The sequence below is a fragment of the Lathamus discolor genome, chromosome W (genome assembly GCF_037157495.1).
Source record: "Lathamus discolor isolate bLatDis1 chromosome W, bLatDis1.hap1, whole genome shotgun sequence".
NCBI lineage: Eukaryota > Metazoa > Chordata > Aves > Psittaciformes > Psittacidae > Lathamus > Lathamus discolor.
The window spans coordinates 6,163,603-6,189,296 of NC_088908.1; positions in this window are offsets into that span (position 1 = coordinate 6,163,603).

The following is a 25,694-nucleotide window of genomic DNA, read 5'->3' on the forward strand; positions in this document are numbered from 1 at the left end:
TCTCTTGGCCTCTGCTCCCACAGCCGAAGAGCCCGGAGTGAAAGCTCCGGCAGGGCATCTTCAGCACGCAGTCAGCTTTGCAACTGTGACACATATATTGCTCTCGCTCCGCACTTTCCTACCTCAAAGTCCAATTGAATCCAAAATCTCTGTGCCCTTTCTCTGCTGGGCAGAAGCAGAGTAGAGCAGGAACCTTTAGCCAATGCTAAAAGAGCAGAAGAGACAGTCCAGAAAGTTCCCACTGATCATCTTCAGCGCACAGCGAGCTTTGCAACTCTGCAACACACATTGCTGTCACTCCTCCCTTTTTGCCTGAAAGACCAGCTGAATCCACCATCTCTGTGCCCGCTCTCTGCTGAGCAGCAACAGAGAGAGTAGAGCAGGAATTTTTAGACCTGCCTAAAACAGCAGAAGAGCCTTGAAAAAAATCTCCTGCTTGATCATGTTTTGCACACAGTGAGCTTTAAACTGTGACACAAACATTGCTGTCACTCCTCACTTTATCTCCTAAAAGTGCATTTGAATCCAAAGTTTCTGGTGCGCTCTCTCGTTTGGAGAGGAGGTGTGACAGGGGAGGAGCAGCGCTTGGACTCTAATCCCACAGACGAAGGGCCAGCAGGGAAACTCCTGCAGGGCATCTTCAGCACACAGTGAGCTTTGCAACTCTGCAAAACACATTGCTGTAACTCCTCCTTTTCCTGCCTGGAAGACCAATTGATTCCAACATCTCTGTGCCCACTCTCTGCTGAGCAGCATCAGAGAGAGTAGAGCAGGAATGTTTAGACTGGCCTAAAACAGCAGAAGAGCCTTGCAAAAAAGCTCCTCCTGATCATGTTTAGCACACAGTGAGCTTTAAACTGTGACAAAAACATTGCTGTCACTCTTCACTCTTTCTCCTAAAAGACCATTTCAATCCAAGAACTCCGTTGCCAGCACTCTGCTGAGCAGCAGAGTGAGCAGGAATGTCTGCAATCTGTAAGGCAGTGGAAGAGACAGGCTGAAGGCTGCTCTTGTGCTTCTTCAACACACTGAGCTTTACAACTTTGACACACACACTGTTGTCACTCCTCATTGTAGCTCCTAAAAGTGCATTTGAATCCAGCGTTTCTGGTCTCCACTCTCGTTTCCAGTGCAGCAGAGGCAGGTGAGCACGAGCGCTTGGAATCCGCTCCCAGTTCCGAAGGGCAGGGAGGGAAAGTCCTTGCAGATCATCTTCAGCGCACAGTGAGCTTTGCAACTCTGAAACACACATTGCTGTCACTCCTCACTTCATCTCCTAATAATCCGTTTGAATCCATGGTCTCTCCCGCCCTCTCTCGTTTGAACAGCAGCAGTGACAGGTGAACACGATCTCTTGGCCTCTGCTCCCACAGCCAAAGAGCCCGGAGTGAAAGCTCCGGCAGGGCATCTTCAGCACGCAGTCAGCTTTGCAACTGTGACACATACATTGCTCTCGCTCCGCACTTTCCTACCTCAAAGTCCAATTGAATCCAAAATCTCTGTGCCCTTTCTCTGCTGGGCAGAAGCAGAGAGAGTAGAGCAGGAACCTTTAGCCAATGCTAAAAGAGCAGAAGAGACAGTCCAGAAAGTTCCCACTGATCATCTTCAGTGCACAGCGAGCTTTGCAACTCTGCAACACACATTGCTGTCACTCCTCCCTTTTTGCCTGAAAGACCAGCTGAATCCACCATCTCTGTGCCCGCTCTCTGCTGAGCAGCAACAGAGAGAGTAGAGCAGGAATTTTTAGACCTGCCTAAAACAGCAGAAGAGCCTTGAAAAAAATCTCCTGCTTGATCATGTTTTGCACACAGTGAGCTTTAAACTGTGACACAAACATTGCTGTCACTCCTCACTTTATCTCCTAAAAGTGCATTTGAATCCAAAGTTTCTGGTGCGCTCTCTCGTTTGGAGAGGAGGTGTGACAGGGGAGGAGCAGCGCTTGGACTCTAATCCCACAGACGAAGGGCCAGCAGGGAAACTCCTGCAGGGCATCTTCAGCAAACAATGAGCTTTGCAACTCTGCAAAACACATTGCTGTAACTCCTCCTTTTCCTGCCTGGAAGACCAATTGATTCCAACATCTCTGTGCCCACTCTCTGCTGAGCAGCATCAGAGAGAGTAGAGCAGGAATGTTTAGACTGGGCTAAAACAGCAGAAGAGCCTTGCAAAAAAGCTCCTCCTGATCATGTTTAGCACACAGTGAGCTTTAAACTGTGACACAAACATTGCTGTCACTCTTCACTCTTTCTCCTAAAAGACCATTTCAATCCAAGAACTCCGTTGCCAGCACTCTGCTGAGCAGCAGAGTGAGCAGGAATGTCTGCAATCTGTAAGGCAGTGGAAGAGACAGGCTGAAGGCTGCTCTTGTGCTTCTTCAACACACTGAGCTTTACAACTTTGACACACACACTGTTGTCACTCCTCATTGTAGCTCCTAAAAGTGCATTTGAATCCAGCGTTTCTGGTCTCCACTCTCGTTTCCAGTGCAGCAGAGGCAGGTGAGCACGAGCGCTTGGAATCCGCTCCCAGTTCCGAAGGGCAGGGAGGGAAAGTCCTTGCAGATCATCTTCAGCGCACAGTGAGCTTTGCAACTCTGAAACACACATTGCTGTCACTCCTCACTTCATCTCCTAATAATCCGTTTGAATCCATGGTCTCTCCCGCCCTCTCTCGTTTGAACAGCAGCAGTGACAGGTGAACACGATCTCTTGGCCTCTGCTCCCACAGCCGAAGAGCCCGGAGTGAAAGCTCCGGCAGGGCATCTTCAGCACGCAGTCAGCTTTGCAACTGTGACACATACATTGCTCTCGCTCCGCACTTTCCTACCTCAAAGTCCAATTGAATCCAAAATCTCTGTGCCCTTTCTCTGCTGGGCAGAAGCAGAGTAGAGCAGGAACCTTTAGCCAATGCTAAAAGAGCAGAAGAGACAGTCCAGAAAGTTCCCACTGATCATCTTCAGCGCACAGCGAGCTTTGCAACTCTGCAACACACATTGCTGTCACTCCTCCCTTTTTGCCTGAAAGACCAGCTGAATCCACCATCTCTGTGCCCGCTCTCTGCTGAGCAGCAACAGAGATAGTAGAGCAGGAATTTTTAGACCTGCCTAAAACAGCAGAAGAGCCTTGAAAAAAATCTCCTGCTTGATCATGTTTTGCACACAGTGAGCTTTAAACTGTGACACAAACATTGCTGTCACTCCTCACTTTATCTCCTAAAAGTGCATTTGAATCCAAAGTTTCTGGTGCGCTCTCTCGTTTCGAGAGGAGTTGTGACAGGGGAGGAGCAGCGCTTGGACTCTAATCCCACAGACGGAGGGCCAGCAGGGAAACTCCTGCAGGGCATCTTCAGCACACAGTGAGCTTTGCAACTCTGCAAAACACATTGCTGTAACTCCTCCTTTTCCTGCCTGGAAGACCTATTGATTCCAACATCTCTGTGCCCACTCTCTGCTGAGCAGCAACAGAGAGAGTAGAGCAGGAATGTTTAGACTGGGCTAAAACAGCAGAAGAGCCTTGCAAAAAAGCTCCTCCTGATCATGTTTAGCACACAGTGAGCTTTAAACTGTGACACAAACATTGCTGTCACTCTTCACTCTTTCTCCTAAAAGACCATTTCAATCCAAGAACTCCGTTGCCAGCACTCTGCTGAGCAGCAGAGTGAGCAGGAATGTCTGCAATCTGTAAGGCAGTGGAAGAGACAGGCTGAAGGCTGCTCTTGTGCTTCTTCAACACACTGAGCTTTACAACTTTGACACACACACTGTTGTCACTCCTCATTGTAGCTCCTAAAAGTGCATTTGAATCCAGCGTTTCTGGTCTCCACTCTCGTTTCCAGTGCAGCAGAGGCAGGTGAGCACGAGCGCTTGGAATCCGCTCCCAGTTCCGAAGGGCAGGGAGGGAAAGTCCTTGCAGATCATCTTCAGCGCACAGTGAGCTTTGCAACTCTGAAACACACATTGCTGTCACTCCTCACTTCATCTCCTAATAATCCGTTTGAATCCATGGTCTCTCCCGCCCTCTCTCGTTTGAACAGCAGCAGTGACAGGTGAACACGATCTCTTGGCCTCTGCTCCCACAGCCGAAGAGCCCGGAGTGAAAGCTCCGGCAGGGCATCTTCAGCACGCAGTCAGCTTTGCAACTGTGACACATATATTGCTCTCGCTCCGCACTTTCCTACCTCAAAGTCCAATTGAATCCAAAATCTCTGTGCCCTTTCTCTGCTGGGCAGAAGCAGAGTAGAGCAGGAACCTTTAGCCAATGCTAAAAGAGCAGAAGAGACAGTCCAGAAAGTTCCCACTGATCATCTTCAGCGCACAGCGAGCTTTGCAACTCTGCAACACACATTGCTGTCACTCCTCCCTTTTTGCCTGAAAGACCAGCTGAATCCACCATCTCTGTGCCCGCTCTCTGCTGAGCAGCAACAGAGAGAGTAGAGCAGGAATTTTTAGACCTGCCTAAAACAGCAGAAGAGCCTTGAAAAAAATCTCCTGCTTGATCATGTTTTGCACACAGTGAGCTTTAAACTGTGACACAAACATTGCTGTCACTCCTCACTTTATCTCCTAAAAGTGCATTTGAATCCAAAGTTTCTGGTGCGCTCTCTCGTTTGGAGAGGAGTTGTGACAGGGGAGGAGCAGCGCTTGGACTCTAATCCCACAGACGAAGGGCCAGCAGGGAAACTCCTGCAGGGCATCTTCAGCACACAGTGAGCTTTGCAATTCTGCAACACACATTGCTGTAACTCCTCCTTCTCCTGCCTGGAAGACCAATTGATTCCAACATCTCTGTGCCCACTCTCTGCTGAGCAGCAACAGAGAGAAGGAATGTTTAGACTGGGCTAAAACAGCAGAAGAGCCTTGCAAAAAAGCTCCTCCTGATCATGTTTAGCACACAGTGAGCTTTAAACTGTGACACAAACATTGCTGTCACTCTTCACTCTTTCTCCTAAAAGACCATTTCAATCCAAGAACTCCGTTGCCAGCACTCTGCTGAGCAGCAGAGTGAGCAGGAATGTCTGCAATCTGTAAGGCAGTGGAAGAGACAGGCCTGAAGGCTGCTCTTGTGCTTCTTCAACACACTGAGCTTTACAACTGTGACACACACACTGTTGTCACTCCTCATTGTAGCTCCTAAAAGTGCATTTGAATCCAGCGTTTCTGGTCTCCACTCTCGTTTCAAGAGCAGCAGAGGAAGGTGAGCACGAGCGCTTGGAATCCGCTCCCAGTTCCGAAGGGCAGGGAGGGAAAGTCCTTGCAGATCATCTTCAGCGCACAGTGAGCTTTGCAACTCTGAAACACACATTGCTGTCACTCCTCACTTCATCTCCTAATAATCCGTTTGAATCCATGGTCTCTCCCGCCCTCTCTCGTTTGAACAGCAGCAGTGACAGGTGAACACGATCTCTTGGCCTCTGCTCCCACAGCCGAAGAGCCCGGAGTGAAAGCTCCGGCAGGGCATCTTCAGCACGCAGTCAGCTTTGCAACTGTGACACATATATTGCTCTCGCTCCGCACTTTCCTACCTCAAAGTCCAATTGAATCCAAAACTCTGTGCCCTTTCTCTGCTGGGCAGAAGCAGAGTAGAGCAGGAACCTTTAGCCAATGCTAAAAGAGCAGAAGAGACAGTCCAGAAAGTTCCCACTGATCATCTTCAGCGCACAGCGAGCTTTGCAACTCTGCAACACACATTGCTGTCACTCCTCCCTTTTTGCCTGAAAGACCAGCTGAATCCACCATCTCTGTGCCCGCTCTCTGCTGAGCAGCAACAGAGATAGTAGAGCAGGAATTTTTAGACCTGCCTAAAACAGCAGAAGAGCCTTGAAAAAAATCTCCTGCTTGATCATGTTTTGCACACAGTGAGCTTTAAACTGTGACACAAACATTGCTGTCACTCCTCACTTTATCTCCTAAAAGTGCATTTGAATCCAAAGTTTCTGGTGCGCTCTCTCGTTTGGAGAGGAGTTGTGACAGGGGAGGAGCAGCGCTTGGACTCTAATCCCACAGACGAAGGGCCAGCAGGGAAACTCCTGCAGGGCATCTTCAGCACACAGTGAGCTTTGCAACTCTGCAAAACACATTGCTGTAACTCCTCCTTCTCCTGCCTGGAAGACCAATTGATTCCAACATCTCTGTGCCCACTCTCTGCTGAGCAGCATCAGAGAGAGTAGAGCAGGAATGTTTAGACTGGGCTAAAACAGCAGAAGAGCCTTGCAAAAAAGCTCCTCCTGATCATGTTTAGCACACAGTGAGCTTTAAACTGTGACACAAACATTGCTGTCACTCTTCACTCTTTCTCCTAAAAGACCATTTCAATCCAAGAACTCCGTTGCCAGCACTCTGCTGAGCAGCAGAGTGAGCAGGAATGTCTGCAATCTGTAAGGCAGTGGAAGAGACAGGCCTGAAGGCTGCTCTTGTGCTTCTTCAACACACTGAGCTTTACAACTGTGACACACACACTGTTGTCACTCCTCATTGTAGCTCCTAAAAGTGCATTTGAATCCAGCGTTTCTGGTCTCCACTCTCGTTTCAAGAGCAGCAGAGGCAGGTGAGCACGAGCGCTTGGAATCCGCTCCCAGTTCCGAAGGGCAGGGAGGGAAAGTCCTTGCAGATCATCTTCAGCGCACAGTGAGCTTTGCAACTCTGAAACACACATTGCTGTCACTCCTCACTTCATCTCCTAATAATCCGTTTGAATCCATGGTCTCTCCCGCCCTCTCTCGTTTGAACAGCAGCAGTGACAGGTGAACACGATCTCTTGGCCTCTGCTCCCACAGCCGAAGAGCCCGGAGTGAAAGCTCCGGCAGGGCATCTTCAGCACGCAGTCAGCTTTGCAACTGTGACACATATATTGCTCTCGCTCCGCACTTTCCTACCTCAAAGTCCAATTGAATCCAAAATCTCTGTGCCCTTTCTCTGCTGGGCAGAAGCAGAGTAGAGCAGGAACCTTTAGCCAATGCTAAAAGAGCAGAAGAGACAGTCCAGAAAGTTCCCACTGATCATCTTCAGCGCACAGCGAGCTTTGCAACTCTGCAACACACATTGCTGTCACTCCTCCCTTTTTGCCTGAAAGACCAGCTGAATCCACCATCTCTGTGCCCGCTCTCTGCTGAGCAGCAACAGAGATACTAGAGCAGGAATTTTTAGACCTGCCTAAAACAGCAGAAGAGCCTTGAAAAAAATCTCCTGCTTGATCATGTTTTGCACACAGTGAGCTTTAAACTGTGACACAAACATTGCTGTCACTCCTCACTTTATCTCCTAAAAGTGCATTTGAATCCAAAGTTTCTGGTGCGCTCTCTCGTTTCGAGAGGAGTTGTGACAGGGGAGGAGCAGCGCTTGGACTCTAATCCCACAGACTAAGGGCCAGCAGGGAAACGCCTGCAGGGCATCTTCAGCACACAATGAGCTTTGCAACTCTGCAAAACACATTGCTGTAACTCCTCCTTTTCCTGCCTGGAAGACCTATTGATTCCAACATCTCTGTGCCCACTCTCTGCTGAGCAGCAACAGAGAGAGTAGAGCAGGAATGTTTAGATTGGGCTAAAACAGCAGAAGAGCCTTGCAAAAAAGCTCCTCCTGATCATGTTTAGCACACAGTGAGCTTTAAACTGTGACACAAACATTGCTGTCACTCTTCACTCTTTCTCCTAAAAGACCATTTCAATCCAAGAACTCCGTTGCCAGCACTCTGCTGAGCAGCAGAGTGAGCAGGAATGTCTGCAATCTGTAAGGCAGTGGAAGAGACAGGCCTGAAGGCTGCTCTTGTGCTTCTTCAACACACTGAGCTTTACAACTGTGACACACACACTGTTGTCACTCCTCATTGTAGCTCCTAAAAGTACATTTGAATCCAGCGTTTCTGGTCTCCACTCTCGTTTCAAGAGCAGCAGAGGCAGGTGAGCACGAGCGCTTGGAATCCGCTCCCAGTTCCGAAGGGCAGGGAGGGAAAGTCCTTGCAGATCATCTTCAGCGCACAGTGAGCTTTGCAACTCTGAAACACACATTGCTGTCACTCCTCACTTCATCTCCTAATAATCCGTTTGAATCCATGGTCTCTCCCGCCCTCTCTCGTTTGAACAGCAGCAGTGACAGGTGAACACGATCTCTTGGCCTCTGCTCCCACAGCCGAAGAGCCCGGAGTGAAAGCTCCGGCAGGGCATCTTCAGCACGCAGTCAGCTTTGCAACTGTGACACATATATTGCTCTCGCTCCGCACTTTCCTACCTCAAAGTCCAATTGAATCCAAAACTCTGTGCCCTTTCTCTGCTGGGCAGAAGCAGAGTAGAGCAGGAACCTTTAGCCAATGCTAAAAGAGCAGAAGAGACAGTCCAGAAAGTTCCCACTGATCATCTTCAGCGCACAGCGAGCTTTGCAACTCTGCAACACACATTGCTGTCACTCCTCCCTTTTTGCCTGAAAGACCAGCTGAATCCACCATCTCTGTGCCCGCTCTCTGCTGTGCAGCAACAGAGATAGTAGAGCAGGAATTTTTAGACCTGCCTAAAACAGCAGAAGAGCCTTGAAAAAAATCTCCTGCTTGATCATGTTTTGCACACAGTGAGCTTTAAACTGTGACACAAACATTGCTGTCACTCCTCACTTTATCTCCTAAAAGTGCATTTGAATCCAAAGTTTCTTGTGCGCTCTCTCGTTTCGAGAGGAGTTGTGACAGGGGAGGAGCAGCGCTTGGACTCTAATACCACAGAGGAAGGGCCAGCAGGGAAACGCCTGCAGGGCATCTACAGCACACAGTGAGCTTTGCAACTCTGCAAAACACATTGCTGTAACTCCTCCTTCTCCTGCCTGGAAGACCAATTGATTCCAACATCTCTGTGCCCACTCTCTGCTGAGCAGCATCAGAGAGAGTAGAGCAGGAATGTTTAGACTGGGCTAAAACAGCAGAAGAGCCTTGCAAAAAAGCTCCTCCTGATCATGTTTAGCACACAGTGAGCTTTAAACTGTGACACAAACATTGCTGTCACTCTTCACTCTTTCTCCTAAAAGACCATTTCAATCCAAGAACTCCGTTGCCAGCACTCTGCTGAGCAACAGAGTGAGCAGGAATGTCTGCAATCTGTAAGGCAGTGGAAGAGACAGGCTGAAGGCTGCTCTTGTGCTTCTTCAACACACTGAGCTTTACAACTGTGACACACACACTGTTGTCACTCCTCATTGTAGCTCCTAAAAGTGCATTTGAATCCAGCGTTTCTGGTCTCCACTCTCGTTTCAAGAGCAGCAGAGGCAGGTGAGCACGAGCGCTTGGAATCCGCTCCCAGTTCCGAAGGGCAGGGAGGGAAAGTCCTTGCAGATCATCTTCAGCGCACAGTGAGCTTTGCAACTCTGAAACACACATTGCTGTCACTCCTCACTTCATCTCCTAATAATCCATTTGAATCCATGGTCTCTCCCGCCCTCTCTCGTTTGAACAGCAGCAGTGACAGGTGAACACGATCTCTTGGCCTCTGCTCCCACAGCCGAAGAGCCCTGAGTGAAAGCTCCGGCAGGGCATCTTCAGCACGCAGTCAGCTTTGCAACTGTGACACATATATTGCTCTCGCTCCGCACTTTCCTACCTCAAAGTCCAATTGAATCCAAAACTCTGTGCCCTTTCTCTGCTGGGCAGAAGCAGAGTAGAGCAGGAACCTTTAGCCAATGCTAAAAGAGCAGAAGAGACAGTCCAGAAAGTTCCCACTGATCATCTTCAGCGCACAGCGAGCTTTGCAACTCTGCAACACACATTGCTGTCACTCCTCCCTTTTTGCCTGAAAGACCAGCTGAATCCACCATCTCTGTGCCCGCTCTCTGCTGAGCAGCAACAGAGATAGTAGAGCAGGAATTTTTAGACCTGCCTAAAACAGCAGAAGAGCCTTGAAAAAAATCTCCTGCTTGATCATGTTTTGCACACAGTGAGCTTTAAACTGTGACACAAACATTGCTGTCACTCCTCACTTTATCTCCTAAAAGTGCATTTGAATCCAAAGTTTCTTGTGCGCTCTCTCGTTTCGAGAGGAGTTGTGACAGGGGAGGAGCAGCGCTTGGACTCTAATACCACAGAGGAAGGGCCAGCAGGGAAACGCCTGCAGGGCATCTTCAGCACACAGTGAGCTTTGCAACTCTGCAAAACACATTGCTGTAACTCCTCCTTCTCCTGCCTGGAAGACCAATTGATTCCAACATCTCTGTGCCCACTCTCTGCTGAGCAGCATCAGAGAGAGTAGAGCAGGAATGTTTAGACTGGGCTAAAACAGCAGAAGAGCCTTGCAAAAAAGCTCCTCCTGATCATGTTTAGCACACAGTGAGCTTTAAACTGTGACACAAACATTGCTGTCACTCTTCACTCTTTCTCCTAAAAGACCATTTCAATCCAAGAACTCCGTTGCCAGCACTCTGCTGAGCAGCAGAGTGAGCAGGAATGTCTGCAATCTGTAAGGCAGTGGAAGAGACAGGCTGAAGGCTGCTCTTGTGCTTCTTCAACACACTGAGCTTTACAACTGTGACACACACACTGTTGTCACTCCTCATTGTAGCTCCTAAAAGTGCATTTGAATCCAGCGTTTCTGGTCTCCACTCTCGTTTCAAGAGCAGCAGAGGCAGGTGAGCACGAGCGCTTGGAATCCGCTCCCAGTTCCGAAGGGCAGGGAGGGAAAGTCCTTGCAGATCATCTTCAGCGCACAGTGAGCTTTGCAACTCTGAAACACACATTGCTGTCACTCCTCACTTCATCTCCTAATAATCCGTTTGAATCCATGGTCTCTCCCGCCCTCTCTCGTTTGAACAGCAGCAGTGACAGGTGAACACGATCTCTTGGCCTCTGCTCCCACAGCCGAAGAGCCCGGAGTGAAAGCTCCGGCAGGGCATCTTCAGCACGCAGTCAGCTTTGCAACTGTGACACATATATTGCTCTCGCTCCGCACTTTCCTACCTCAAAGTCCAATTGAATCCAAAATCTCTGTGCCCTTTCTCTGCTGGGCAGAAGCAGAGTAGAGCAGGAACCTTTAGCCAATGCTAAAAGAGCAGAAGAGACAGTCCAGAAAGTTCCCACTGATCATCTTCAGCGCACAGCGAGCTTTGCAACTCTGCAACACACATTGCTGTCACTCCTCCCTTTTTGCCTGAAAGACCAGCTGAATCCACCATCTCTGTGCCCGCTCTCTGCTGAGCAGCAACAGAGAGAGTAGAGCAGGAATTTTTAGACCTGCCTAAAACAGCAGAAGAGCCTTGAAAAAAATCTCCTGCTTGATCATGTTTTGCACACAGTGAGCTTTAAACTGTGACACAAACATTGCTGTCACTCCTCACTTTATCTCCTAAAAGTGCATTTGAATCCAAAGTTTCTGGTGCGCTCTCTCGTTTCGAGAGGAGTTGTGACAGGGGAGGAGCTGCGCTTGGACTCTAATCCCACAGACGAAGGGCCAGCAGGGAAACGCCTGCAGGGCATCTTCAGCACACAGTGAGCTTTGCAACTCTGCAAAACACATTGCTGTAACTCCTCCTTTTCCTGCCTGGAAGACCTATTGATTCCAACATCTCTGTGCCCACTCTCTGCTGAGCAGCAACAGAGAGAGTAGAGCAGGAATGTTTAGATTGGGCTAAAACAGCAGAAGAGCCTTGCAAAAAAGCTCCTCCTGATCATGTTTAGCACACAGTGAGCTTTAAACTGTGACACAAACATTGCTGTCACTCTTCACTCTTTCTCCTAAAAGACCATTTCAATCCAAGAACTCCGTTGCCAGCACTCTGCTGAGCAGCAGAGTGAGCAGGAATGTCTGCAATCTGTAAGGCAGTGGAAGAGACAGGCTGAAGGCTGCTCTTGTGCTTCTTCAACACACTGAGCTTTACAACTGTGACACACACACTGTTGTCACTCCTCATTGTAGCTCCTAAAAGTGCATTTGAATCCAGCGTTTCTGGTCTCCACTCTCGTTTCAAGAGCAGCAGAGGCAGGTGAGCACGAGCGCTTGGAATCCGCTCCCAGTTCCGAAGGGCAGGGAGGGAAAGTCCTTGCAGATCATCTTCAGCGCACAGTGAGCTTTGCAACTCTGAAACACACATTGCTGTCACTCCTCACTTCATCTCCTAATAATCCGTTTGAATCCATGGTCTCTCCCGCCCTCTCTCGTTTGAACAGCAGCAGTGACAGGTGAACACGATCTCTTGGCCTCTGCTCCCACAGCCGAAGAGCCCGGAGTGAAAGCTCCGGCAGGGCATCTTCAGCACGCAGTCAGCTTTGCAACTGTGACACATATATTGCTCTCGCTCCGCACTTTCCTACCTCAAAGTCCAATTGAATCCAAAACTCTGTGCCCTTTCTCTGCTGGGCAGAAGCAGAGTAGAGCAGGAACCTTTAGCCAATGCTAAAAGAGCAGAAGAGACAGTCCAGAAAGTTCCCACTGATCATCTTCAGCGCACAGCGAGCTTTGCAACTCTGCAACACACATTGCTGTCACTCCTCCCTTTTTGCCTGAAAGACCAGCTGAATCCACCATCTCTGTGCCCGCTCTCTGCTGTGCAGCAACAGAGATAGTAGAGCAGGAATTTTTAGACCTGCCTAAAACAGCAGAAGAGCCTTGAAAAAAATCTCCTGCTTGATCATGTTTTGCACACAGTGAGCTTTAAACTGTGACACAAACATTGCTGTCACTCCTCACTTTATCTCCTAAAAGTGCATTTGAATCCAAAGTTTCTTGTGCGCTCTCTCGTTTCGAGAGGAGTTGTGACAGGGGAGGAGCAGCGCTTGGACTCTAATACCACAGACGAAGGGCCAGCAGGGAAACGCCTGCAGGGCATCTTCAGCACACAGTGAGCTTTGCAACTCTGCAAAACACATTGCTGTAACTCCTCCTTCTCCTGCCTGGAAGACCAATTGATTCCAACATCTCTGTGCCCACTCTCTGCTGAGCAGCATCAGAGAGAGTAGAGCAGGAATGTTTAGACTGGGCTAAAACAGCAGAAGAGCCTTGCAAAAAAGCTCCTCCTGATCATGTTTAGCACACAGTGAGCTTTAAACTGTGACACAAACATTGCTGTCACTCTTCACTCTTTCTCCTAAAAGACCATTTCAATCCAAGAACTCCGTTGCCAGCACTCTGCTGAGCAGCAGAGTGAGCAGGAATGTCTGCAATCTGTAAGGCAGTGGAAGAGACAGGCTGAAGGCTGCTCTTGTGCTTCTTCAACACACTGAGCTTTACAACTGTGACACACACACTGTTGTCACTCCTCATTGTAGCTCCTAAAAGTGCATTTGAATCCAGCGTTTCTGGTCTCCACTCTCGTTTCAAGAGCAGCAGAGGCAGGTGAGCACGAGCGCTTGGAATCCGCTCCCAGTTCCGAAGGGCAGGGAGGGAAAGTCCTTGCAGATCATCTTCAGCGCACAGTGAGCTTTGCAACTCTGAAACACACATTGCTGTCACTCCTCACTTCATCTCCTAATAATCCGTTTGAATCCATGGTCTCTCCCGCCCTCTCTCGTTTGAACAGCAGCAGTGACAGGTGAACACGATCTCTTGGCCTCTGCTCCCACAGCCGAAGAGCCCGGAGTGAAAGCTCCGGCAGGGCATCTTCAGCACGCAGTCAGCTTTGCAACTGTGACACATATATTGCTCTCGCTCCGCACTTTCCTACCTCAAAGTCCAATTGAATCCAAAATCTCTGTGCCCTTTCTCTGCTGGGCAGAAGCAGAGTAGAGCAGGAACCTTTAGCCAATGCTAAAAGAGCAGAAGAGACAGTCCAGAAAGTTCCCACTGATCATCTTCAGCGCACAGCGAGCTTTGCAACTCTGCAACACACATTGCTGTCACTCCTCCCTTTTTGCCTGAAAGACCAGCTGAATCCACCATCTCTGTGCCCGCTCTCTGCTGAGCAGCAACAGAGAGAGTAGAGCAGGAATTTTTAGACCTGCCTAAAACAGCAGAAGAGCCTTGAAAAAAATCTCCTGCTTGATCATGTTTTGCACACAGTGAGCTTTAAACTGTGACACAAACATTGCTGTCACTCCTCACTTTATCTCCTAAAAGTGCATTTGAATCCAAAGTTTCTGGTGCGCTCTCTCGTTTCGAGAGGAGTTGTGACAGGGGAGGAGCTGCGCTTGGACTCTAATCCCACAGAGGAAGGGCCAGCAGGGAAACGCCTGCAGGGCATCTTCAGCACACAGTGAGCTTTGCAACTCTGCAAAACACATTGCTGTAACTCCTCCTTTTCCTGCCTGGAAGACCTATTGATTCCAACATCTCTGTGCCCACTCTCTGCTGAGCAGCAACAGAGAGAGTAGAGCAGGAATGTTTAGATTGGGCTAAAACAGCAGAAGAGCCTTGCAAAAAAGCTCCTCCTGATCATGTTTAGCACACAGTGAGCTTTAAACTGTGACACAAACATTGCTGTCACTCTTCACTCTTTCTCCTAAAAGACCATTTCAATCCAAGAACTCCGTTGCCAGCACTCTGCTGAGCAGCAGAGTGAGCAGGAATGTCTGCAATCTGTAAGGCAGTGGAAGAGACAGGCCTGAAGGCTGCTCTTGTGCTTCTTCAACACACTGAGCTTTACAACTGTGACACACACACTGTTGTCACTCCTCATTGTAGCTCCTAAAAGTGCATTTGAATCCAGCGTTTCTGGTCTCCACTCTCGTTTCAAGAGCAGCAGAGGAAGGTGAGCACGAGCGCTTGGAATCCGCTCCCAGTTCCGAAGGGCAGGGAGGGAAAGTCCTTGCAGATCATCTTCAGCGCACAGTGAGCTTTGCAACTCTGAAACACACATTGCTGTCACTCCTCACTTCATCTCCTAATAATCCGTTTGAATCCATGGTCTCTCCCGCCCTCTCTCGTTTGAACAGCAGCAGTGACAGGTGAACACGATCTCTTGGCCTCTGCTCCCACAGCCGAAGAGCCCGGAGTGAAAGCTCCGGCAGGGCATCTTCAGCACGCAGTCAGCTTTGCAACTGTGACACATATATTGCTCTCGCTCCGCACTTTCCTACCTCAAAGTCCAATTGAATCCAAAATCTCTGTGCCCTTTCTCTGCTGGGCAGAAGCAGAGTAGAGCAGGAACCTTTAGCCAATGCTAAAAGAGCAGAAGAGACAGTCCAGAAAGTTCCCACTGATCATCTTCAGCGCACAGCGAGCTTTGCAACTCTGCAACACACATTGCTGTCACTCCTCCCTTTTTGCCTGAAAGACCAGCTGAATCCACCATCTCTGTGCCCGCTCTCTGCTGAGCAGCAACAGAGAGAGTAGAGCAGGAATTTTTAGACCTGCCTAAAACAGCAGAAGAGCCTTGAAAAAAATCTCCTGCTTGATCATGTTTTGCACACAGTGAGCTTTAAACTGTGACACAAACATTGCTGTCACTCCTCACTTTATCTCCTAAAAGTGCATTTGAATCCAAAGTTTCTTGTGCGCTCTCTCGTTTCGAGAGGAGTTGTGACAGGGGAGGAGCAGCGCTTGGACTCTAATCCCACAGACGAAGGGCCAGCAGGGAAACTCCTGCAGGGCATCTTCAGCACACAGTGAGCTTTGCAACTCTGCAAAACACATTGCTGTAACTCCTCCTTCTCCTGCCTGGAAGACCTATTGATTCCAACATCTCTGTGCCCACTCTCTGCTGAGCAGCAACAGAGAGAGTAGAGCAGGAATGTTTAGACTGGGCTAAAACAGCAGAAGAGCCTTGCAAAAAAGCTCCTCCTGATCATGTTTAGCACACAGTGAGCTTTAAACTGTGACACAAACATTGCTGTCACTCTTCACTCTTTCTCCTAAAAGACCATTTCAATCCAAGAACTCCGTTGCCAGCACTCTGCTGAGCAGCAGAGTGAGCAGGAATGTCTGCAATCTGTAAGGCAGTGGAAGAGACAGGCCTGAAGGCTGCTCTTGTGCTTCTTCAACACACTGAGCTTTACAACTGTGACACACAAACTGTTGTCACTCCTCATTGTAGCTCCTGAAAGTGCATTTGAATCCAGCGTTTCTGGTCTCCACTCTCGTTTCAAGAGCAGCAGAGGCAGGTGAGCACGAGCGCTTGGAATCCGCTCCCAGTTCCGAAGGGCAGGGAGGGAAAGTCCTTGCAGATCATCTTCAGCGCACAGTGAGCTTTGCAACTCTGAAACACACATTGCTGTCACTCCTCACTTCATCTCCTAATAATCCGTTTGAATCCATGGTCTCTCCCGCCCTCTCTCGTTTGAACAGCAGCAGTGACAGGTGAACACGATCTCTTGGCCTCTGCTCCCACAGCCGAAGAGCCCTGAGTGAAAGCTCCGGCAGGGCATCTTCAGCACGCAGTCAGCTTTGCAACTGTGACACATATATTGCTCTCGCTCCGCACTTTCCTACCTCAAAGTCCAATTGAATCCAAAATCTCTGTGCCCTTTCTCTGCTGGGCAGAAGCAGAGTAGAGCAGGAACCTTTAGCCAATGCTAAAAGAGCAGAAGAGACAGTCCAGAAAGTTCCCACTGATCATCTTCAGCGCACAGCGAGCTTTGCAACTCTGCAACACACATTGCTGTCACTCCTCCCTTTTTGCCTGAAAGACCAGCTGAATCCACCATCTCTGTGCCCGCTCTCTGCTGAGCAGCAACAGAGAGAGTAGAGCAGGAATTTTTAGACCTGCCTAAAACAGCAGAAGAGCCTTGAAAAAAATCTCCTGCTTGATCATGTTTTGCACACAGTGAGCTTTAAACTGTGACACAAACATTGCTGTCACTCCTCACTTTATCTCCTAAAAGTGCATTTGAATCCAAAGTTTCTGGTGCGCTCTCTCGTTTGGAGAGGAGTTGTGACAGGGGAGGAGCAGCGCTTGGACTCTAATCCCACAGACGAAGGGCCAGCAGGGAAACTCCTGCAGGGCATCTTCAGCACACAGTGAGCTTTGCAATTCTGCAACACACATTGCTGTAACTCCTCCTTTTCCTGCCTGGAAGACCAATTGATTCCAACATCTCTGTGCCCACTCTCTGCTGAGCAGCAACAGAGAGAAGGAATGTTTAGACTGGGCTAAAACAGCAGAAGAGCCTTGCAAAAAAGCTCCTCCTGATCATGTTTAGCACACAGTGAGCTTTAAACTGTGACACAAACATTGCTGTCACTCTTCACTCTTTCTCCTAAAAGACCATTTCAATCCAAGAACTCCGTTGCCAGCACTCTGCTGAGCAGCAGAGTGAGCAGGAATGTCTGCAATCTGTAAGGCAGTGGAAGAGACAGGCCTGAAGGCTGCTCTTGTGCTTCTTCAACACACTGAGCTTTACAACTGTGACACACACACTGTTGTCACTCCTCATTGTAGCTCCTAAAAGTGCATTTGAATCCAGCGTTTCTGGTCTCCCCTCTCGTTTCAAGAGCAGCAGAGGCAGGTGAGCACGAGCGCTTGGAATCCGCTCCCAGTTCCGAAGGGCAGGGAGGGAAAGTCCTTGCAGATCATCTTCAGCGCACAGTGAGCTTTGCAACTCTGAAACACACATTGCTGTCACTCCTCACTTCATCTCCTAATAATCCGTTTGAATCCATGGTCTCTCCCGCCCTCTCTCGTTTGAACAGCAGCAGTGACAGGTGAACACGATCTCTTGGCCTCTGCTCCCACAGCCGAAGAGCCCTGAGTGAAAGCTCCGGCAGGGCATCTTCAGCACGCAGTCAGCTTTGCAACTGTGACACATATATTGCTCTCGCTCCGCACTTTCCTACCTCAAAGTCCAATTGAATCCAAAATCTCTGTGCCCTTTCTCTGCTGGGCAGAAGCAGAGTAGAGCAGGAACCTTTAGCCAATGCTAAAAGAGCAGAAGAGACAGTCCAGAAAGTTCCCACTGATCATCTTCAGCGCACAGCGAGCTTTGCAACTCTGCAACACACATTGCTGTCACTCCTCCCTTTTTGCCTGAAAGACCAGCTGAATCCACCATCTCTGTGCCCGCTCTCTGCTGAGCAGCAACAGAGAGAGTAGAGCAGGAATTTTTAGACCTGCCTAAAACAGCAGAAGAGCCTTGAAAAAAATCTCCTGCTTGATCATGTTTTGCACACAGTGAGCTTTAAACTGTGACACAAACATTGCTGTCACTCCTCACTTTATCTCCTAAAAGTGCATTTGAATCCAAAGTTTCTGGTGCGCTCTCTCGTTTGGAGAGGAGTTGTGACAGGGGAGGAGCAGCGCTTGGACTCTAATCCCACAGACGAAGGGCCAGCAGGGAAACTCCTGCAGGGCATCTTCAGCACACAGTGAGCTTTGCAATTCTGCAACACACATTGCTGTAACTCCTCCTTTTCCTGCCTGGAAGACCAATTGATTCCAACATCTCTGTGCCCACTCTCTGCTGAGCAGCAACAGAGAGAAGGAATGTTTAGACTGGGCTAAAACAGCAGAAGAGCCTTGCAAAAAAGCTCCTCCTGATCATGTTTAGCACACAGTGAGCTTTAAACTGTGACACAAACATTGCTGTCACTCTTCACTCTTTCTCCTAAAAGACCATTTCAATCCAAGAACTCCGTTGCCAGCACTCTGCTGAGCAGCAGAGTGAGCAGGAATGTCTGCAATCTGTAAGGCAGTGGAAGAGACAGGCCTGAAGGCTGCTCTTGTGCTTCTTCAACACACTGAGCTTTACAACTGTGACACACACACTGTTGTCACTCCTCATTGTAGCTCCTAAAAGTGCATTTGAATCCAGCGTTTCTGGTCTCCCCTCTCGTTTCAAGAGCAGCAGAGGAAGGTGAGCACGAGCGCTTGGAATCCGCTCCCAGTTCCGAAGGGCAGGGAGGGAAAGTCCTTGCAGATCATCTTCAGCGCACAGTGAGCTTTGCAACTCTGAAACACACATTGCTGTCACTCCTCACTTCATCTCCTAATAATCCGTTTGAATCCATGGTCTCTCCCGCCCTCTCTCGTTTGAACAGCAGCAGTGACAGGTGAACACGATCTCTTGGCCTCTGCTCCCACAGCCGAAGAGCCTGGAGTGAAAGCTCCGGCAGGGCATCTTCAGCACGCAGTCAGCTTTGCAACTGTGACACATATATTGCTCTCGCTCCGCACTTTCCTACCTCAAAGTCCAATTGAATCCAAAATCTCTGTGCCCTTTCTCTGCTGGGCAGAAGCAGAGTAGAGCAGGAACCTTTAGCCAATGCTAAAAGAGCAGAAGAGACAGTCCAGAAAGTTCCCACTGATCATCTTCTGCGCACAGCGAGCTTTGCAACTCTGCAACACACATTGCTGTCACTCCTCCCTTTTTGCCTGAAAGACCAGCTGAATCCACCATCTCTGTGCCCGCTCTCTGCTGAGCAGCAACAGAGAGAGTAGAGCAGGAATTTTTAGACCTGCCTAAAACAGCAGAAGAGCCTTGAAAAAAATCTCCTGCTTGATCATGTTTTGCACACAGTGAGCTTTAAACTGTGACACAAACATTGCTGTCACTCCTCACTTTATCTCCTAAAAGTGCATTTGAATCCAAAGTTTCTTGTGCGCTCTCTCGTTTCAAGAGGAGTTGTGACAGGGGAGGAGCAGAGCTTGGACTCTAATACCACAGACGAAGGGCCAGCAGGGAAACGCCTGCAGGGCATCTTCAGCACACAGTGAGCTTTGCAACTCTGCAAAACACATTGCTGTAACTCCTCCTTCTCCTGCCTGGAAGACCAATTGATTCCAACATCTCTGTGCCCACTCTCTGCTGAGCAGCATCAGAGAGAGTAGAGCAGGAATGTTTAGACTGGGCTAAAACAGCAGAAGAGCCTTGCAAAAAAGCTCCTCCTGATCATGTTTAGCACACAGTGAGCTTTAAACTGTGACACAAACATTGCTGTCACTCTTCACTCTTTCTCCTAAAAGACCATTTCAATCCAAGAACTCCGTTGCCAGCACTCTGCTGAGCAGCAGAGTGAGCAGGAATGTCTGCAATCTGTAAGGCAGTGGAAGAGACAGGCTGAAGGCTGCTCTTGTGCTTCTTCAACACACTGAGCTTTACAACTTTGACACACACACTGTTGTCACTCCTCATTGTAGCTCCTAAAAGTGCATTTGAATCCAGCGTTTCTGGTCTCCACTCTCGTTTCCAGTGCAGCAGAGGCAGGTGAGCACGAGCGCTTGGAATCCGCTCCCAGTTCCGAAGGGCAGGGAGGGAAAGTCCTTGCAGATCATCTTCAGCGCACAGTGAGCTTTGCAACTCTGAAACACACATTGCTGTCACTCCTCACTTCATCTCCTAATAATCCGTTTGAATCCATGGTCTCTCCCGCCCTCTCTCGTTTGAACAGCAGCAGTGACAGGTGAACACGATCTCTTGGCCTCTGCTCCCACAGCCGAAGAGCCCGGAGTGAAAGCTCCGGCAGGGCATCTTCAGCACGCAGTCAGCTTTGCAACTGTGACACATATATTGCTCTCGCTCCGCACTTTCCTACCTCAAAGTCCAATTGAATCCAAAATCTCTGTGCCCTTTCTCTGCTGGGCAGAAGCAGAGTAGAGCAGGAACCTTTAGCCAATGCTAAAAGAGCAGAAGAGACAGTCCAGAAAGTTCCCACTGATCATCTTCAGCGCACAGCGAGCTTTGCAACTCTGCAACACACATTGCTGTCACTCCTCCCTTTTTGCCTGAAAGACCAGCTGAATCCACCATCTCTGTGCCCGCTCTCTGCTGAGCAGCAACAGAGATAGTAGAGCAGGAATTTTTAGACCTGCCTAAAACAGCAGAAGAGCCTTGAAAAAAATCTCCTGCTTGATCATGTTTTGCACACAGTGAGCTTTAAACTGTGACACAAACATTGCTGTCACTCCTCACTTTATCTCCTAAAAGTGCATTTGAATCCAAAGTTTCTGGTGCGCTCTCTCGTTTGGAGAGGAGTTGTGACAGGGGAGGAGCAGCGCTTGGACTCTAATCCCACAGACGAAGGGCCAGCAGGGAAACTCCTGCAGGGCATCTTCAGCACACAGTGAGCTTTGCAACTCTGCAAAACACATTGCTGTAACTCCTCCTTCTCCTGCCTGGAAGACCAATTGATTCCAACATCTCTGTGCCCACTCTCTGCTGAGCAGCATCAGAGAGAGTAGAGCAGGAATGTTTAGACTGGGCTAAAACAGCAGAAGAGCCTTGCAAAAAAGCTCCTCCTGATCATGTTTAGCACACAGTGAGCTTTAAACTGTGACACAAACATTGCTGTCACTCTTCACTCTTTCTCCTAAAAGACCATTTCAATCCAAGAACTCCGTTGCCAGCACTCTGCTGAGCAGCAGAGTGAGCAGGAATGTCTGCAATCTGTAAGGCAGTGGAAGAGACAGGCCTGAAGGCTGCTCTTGTGCTTCTTCAACACACTGAGCTTTACAACTGTGACACACACACTGTTGTCACTCCTCATTGTAGCTCCTAAAAGTGCATTTGAATCCAGCGTTTCTGGTCTCCACTCTCGTTTCAAGAGCAGCAGAGGCAGGTGAGCACGAGCGCTTGGAATCCGCTCCCAGTTCCGAAGGGCAGGGAGGGAAAGTCCTTGCAGATCATCTTCAGCGCACAGTGAGCTTTGCAACTCTGAAACACACATTGCTGTCACTCCTCACTTCATCTCCTAATAATCCGTTTGAATCCATGGTCTCTCCCGCCCTCTCTCGTTTGAACAGCAGCAGTGACAGGTGAACACGATCTCTTGGCCTCTGCTCCCACAGCCGAAGAGCCCGGAGTGAAAGCTCCGGCAGGGCATCTTCAGCACGCAGTCAGCTTTGCAACTGTGACACATATATTGCTCTCGCTCCGCACTTTCCTACCTCAAAGTCCAATTGAATCCAAAATCTCTGTGCCCTTTCTCTGCTGGGCAGAAGCAGAGTAGAGCAGGAACCTTTAGCCAATGCTAAAAGAGCAGAAGAGACAGTCCAGAAAGTTCCCACTGATCATCTTCAGCGCACAGCGAGCTTTGCAACTCTGCAACACACATTGCTGTCACTCCTCCCTTTTTGCCTGAAAGACCAGCTGAATCCACCATCTCTGTGCCCGCTCTCTGCTGAGCAGCAACAGAGAGAGTAGAGCAGGAATTTTTAGACCTGCCTAAAACAGCAGAAGAGCCTTGAAAAAAATCTCCTGCTTGATCATGTTTTGCACACAGTGAGCTTTAAACTGTGACACAAACATTGCTGTCACTCCTCACTTTATCTCCTAAAAGTGCATTTGAATCCAAAGTTTCTTGTGCGCTCTCTCGTTTCGAGAGGAGTTGTGACAGGGGAGGAGCAGCGCTTGGACTCTAATACCACAGACGAAGGGCCAGCAGGGAAACGCCTGCAGGGCATCTTCAGCACACAGTGAGCTTTGCAACTCTGCAAAACACATTGCTGTAACTCCTCCTTCTCCTGCCTGGAAGACCAATTGATTCCAACATCTCTGTGCCCACTCTCTGCTGAGCAGCATCAGAGAGAGTAGAGCAGGAATGTTTAGACTGGGCTAAAACAGCAGAAGAGCCTTGCAAAAAAGCTCCTCCTGATCATGTTTAGCACACAGTGAGCTTTAAACTGTGACACAAACATTGCTGTCACTCTTCACTCTTTCTCCTAAAAGACCATTTCAATCCAAGAACTCCGTTGCCAGCACTCTGCTGAGCAGCAGAGTGAGCAGGAATGTCTGCAATCTGTAAGGCAGTGGAAGAGACAGGCTGAAGGCTGCTCTTGTGCTTCTTCAACACACTGAGCTTTACAACTGTGACACACACACTGTTGTCACTCCTCATTGTAGCTCCTAAAAGTGCATTTGAATCCAGCGTTTCTGGTCTCCACTCTCGTTTCAAGAGCAGCAGAGGCAGGTGAGCACGAGCGCTTGGAATCCGCTCCCAGTTCCGAAGGGCAGGGAGGGAAAGTCCTTGCAGATCATCTTCAGCGCACAGTGAGCTTTGCAACTCTGAAACACACATTGCTGTCACTCCTCACTTCATCTCCTAATAATCCGTTTGAATCCATGGTCTCTCCCGCCCTCTCTCGTTTGAACAGCAGCAGTGACAGGTGAACACGATCTCTTGGCCTCTGCTCCCACAGCCGAAGAGCCCGGAGTGAAAGCTCCGGCAGGGCATCTTCAGCACGCAGTCAGCTTTGCAACTGTGACACATATATTGCTCTCGCTCCGCACTTTCCTACCTCAAAGTCCAATTGAATCCAAAATCTCTGTGCCCTTTCTCTGCTGGGCAGAAGCAGAGTAGAGCAGGAACCTTTAGCCAATGCTAAAAGAGCAGAAGAGACAGTCCAGAAAGTTCCCACTGATCATCTTCAGCGCACAGCGAGCTTTGCAACTCTGCAACACACATTGCTGTCACTCCTCCCTTTTTGCCTGAAAGACCAGCTGAATCCACCATCTCTGTGCCCGCTCTCTGCTGAGCAGCAACAGAGAGAGTAGAGCAGGAATTTTTAGACCTGCCTAAAACAGCAGAAGAGCCTTGAAAAAAATCTCCTGCTTGATCATGTTTTGCACACAGTGAGCTTTAAACTGTGACACAAACATTGCTGTCACTCCTCACTTTATCTCCTAAAAGTGCATTTGAATCCAAAGTTTCTGGTGCGCTCTCTCGTTTCGAGAGGAGTTGTGACAGGGGAGGAGCTGCGCTTGGACTCTAATCCCACAGACGAAGGGCCAGCAGGGAAACGCCTGCAGGGCATCTTCAGCACACAGTGAGCTTTGCAACTCTGCAAAACACATTGCTGTAACTCCTCCTTTTCCTGCCTGGAAGACCTATTGATTCCAACATCTCTGTGCCCACTCTCTGCTGAGCAGCAACAGAGAGAGTAGAGCAGGAATGTTTAGACTGGGCTAAAACAGCAGAAGAGCCTTGCAAAAAAGCTCCTCCTGATCATGTTTAGCACACAGTGAGCTTTAAACTGTGACACAAACATTGCTGTCACTCTTCACTCTTTCTCCTAAAAGACCATTTCAATCCAAGAACTCCGTTGCCAGCACTCTGCTGAGCAGCAGAGTGAGCAGGAATGTCTGCAATCTGTAAGGCAGTGGAAGAGACAGGCCTGAAGGCTGCTCTTGTGCTTCTTCAACACACTGAGCTTTACAACTGTGACACACACACTGTTGTCACTCCTCATTGTAGCTCCTAAAAGTGCATTTGAATCCAGCGTTTCTGGTCTCCACTCTCGTTTCAAGAGCAGCAGAGGCAGGTGAGCACGAGCGCTTGGAATCCGCTCCCAGTTCCGAAGGGCAGGGAGGGAAAGTCCTTGCAGATCATCTTCAGCGCACAGTGAGCTTTGCAACTCTGAAACACACATTGCTGTCACTCCTCACTTCATCTCCTAATAATCCGTTTGAATCCATGGTCTCTCCCGCCCTCTCTCGTTTGAACAGCAGCAGTGACAGGTGAACACGATCTCTTGGCCTCTGCTCCCACAGCCGAAGAGCCCGGAGTGAAAGCTCCGGCAGGGCATCTTCAGCACGCAGTCAGCTTTGCAACTGTGACACATATATTGCTCTCGCTCCGCACTTTCCTACCTCAAAGTCCAATTGAATCCAAAATCTCTGTGCCCTTTCTCTGCTGGGCAGAAGCAGAGTAGAGCAGGAACCTTTAGCCAATGCTAAAAGAGCAGAAGAGACAGTCCAGAAAGTTCCCACTGATCATCTTCAGCGCACAGCGAGCTTTGCAACTCTGCAACACACATTGCTGTCACTCCTCCCTTTTTGCCTGAAAGACCAGCTGAATCCACCATCTCTGTGCCCGCTCTCTGCTGAGCAGCAACAGAGAGAGTAGAGCAGGAATTTTTAGACCTGCCTAAAACAGCAGAAGAGCCTTGAAAAAAATCTCCTGCTTGATCATGTTTTGCACACAGTGAGCTTTAAACTGTGACACAAACATTGCTGTCACTCCTCACTTTATCTCCTAAAAGTGCATTTGAATCCAAAGTTTCTGGTGCGCTCTCTCGTTTGGAGAGGAGTTGTGACAGGGGAGGAGCAGCGCTTGGACTCTAATCCCACAGACGAAGGGCCAGCAGGGAAACTCCTGCAGGGCATCTTCAGCACACAGTGAGCTTTGCAACTCTGCAAAACACATTGCTGTAACTCCTCCTTCTCCTGCCTGGAAGACCAATTGATTCCAACATCTCTGTGCCCACTCTCTGCTGAGCAGCATCAGAGAGAGTAGAGCAGGAATGTTTAGACTGGGCTAAAACAGCAGAAGAGCCTTGCAAAAAAGCTCCTCCTGATCATGTTTAGCACACAGTGAGCTTTAAACTGTGACACAAACATTGCTGTCACTCTTCACTCTTTCTCCTAAAAGACCATTTCAATCCAAGAACTCCGTTGCCAGCACTCTGCTGAGCAGCAGAGTGAGCAGGAATGTCTGCAATCTGTAAGGCAGTGGAAGAGACAGGCCTGAAGGCTGCTCTTGTGCTTCTTCAACACACTGAGCTTTACAACTGTGACACACACACTGTTGTCACTCCTCATTGTAGCTCCTAAAAGTGCATTTGAATCCAGCGTTTCTGGTCTCCACTCTCGTTTCAAGAGCAGCAGAGGCAGGTGAGCACGAGCGCTTGGAATCCGCTCCCAGTTCCGAAGGGCAGGGAGGGAAAGTCCTTGCAGATCATCTTCAGCGCACAGTGAGCTTTGCAACTCTGAAACACACATTGCTGTCACTCCTCACTTCATCTCCTAATAATCCGTTTGAATCCATGGTCTCTCCCGCCCTCTCTCGTTTGAACAGCAGCAGTGACAGGTGAACACGATCTCTTGGCCTCTGCTCCCACAGCCGAAGAGCCCGGAGTGAAAGCTCCGGCAGGG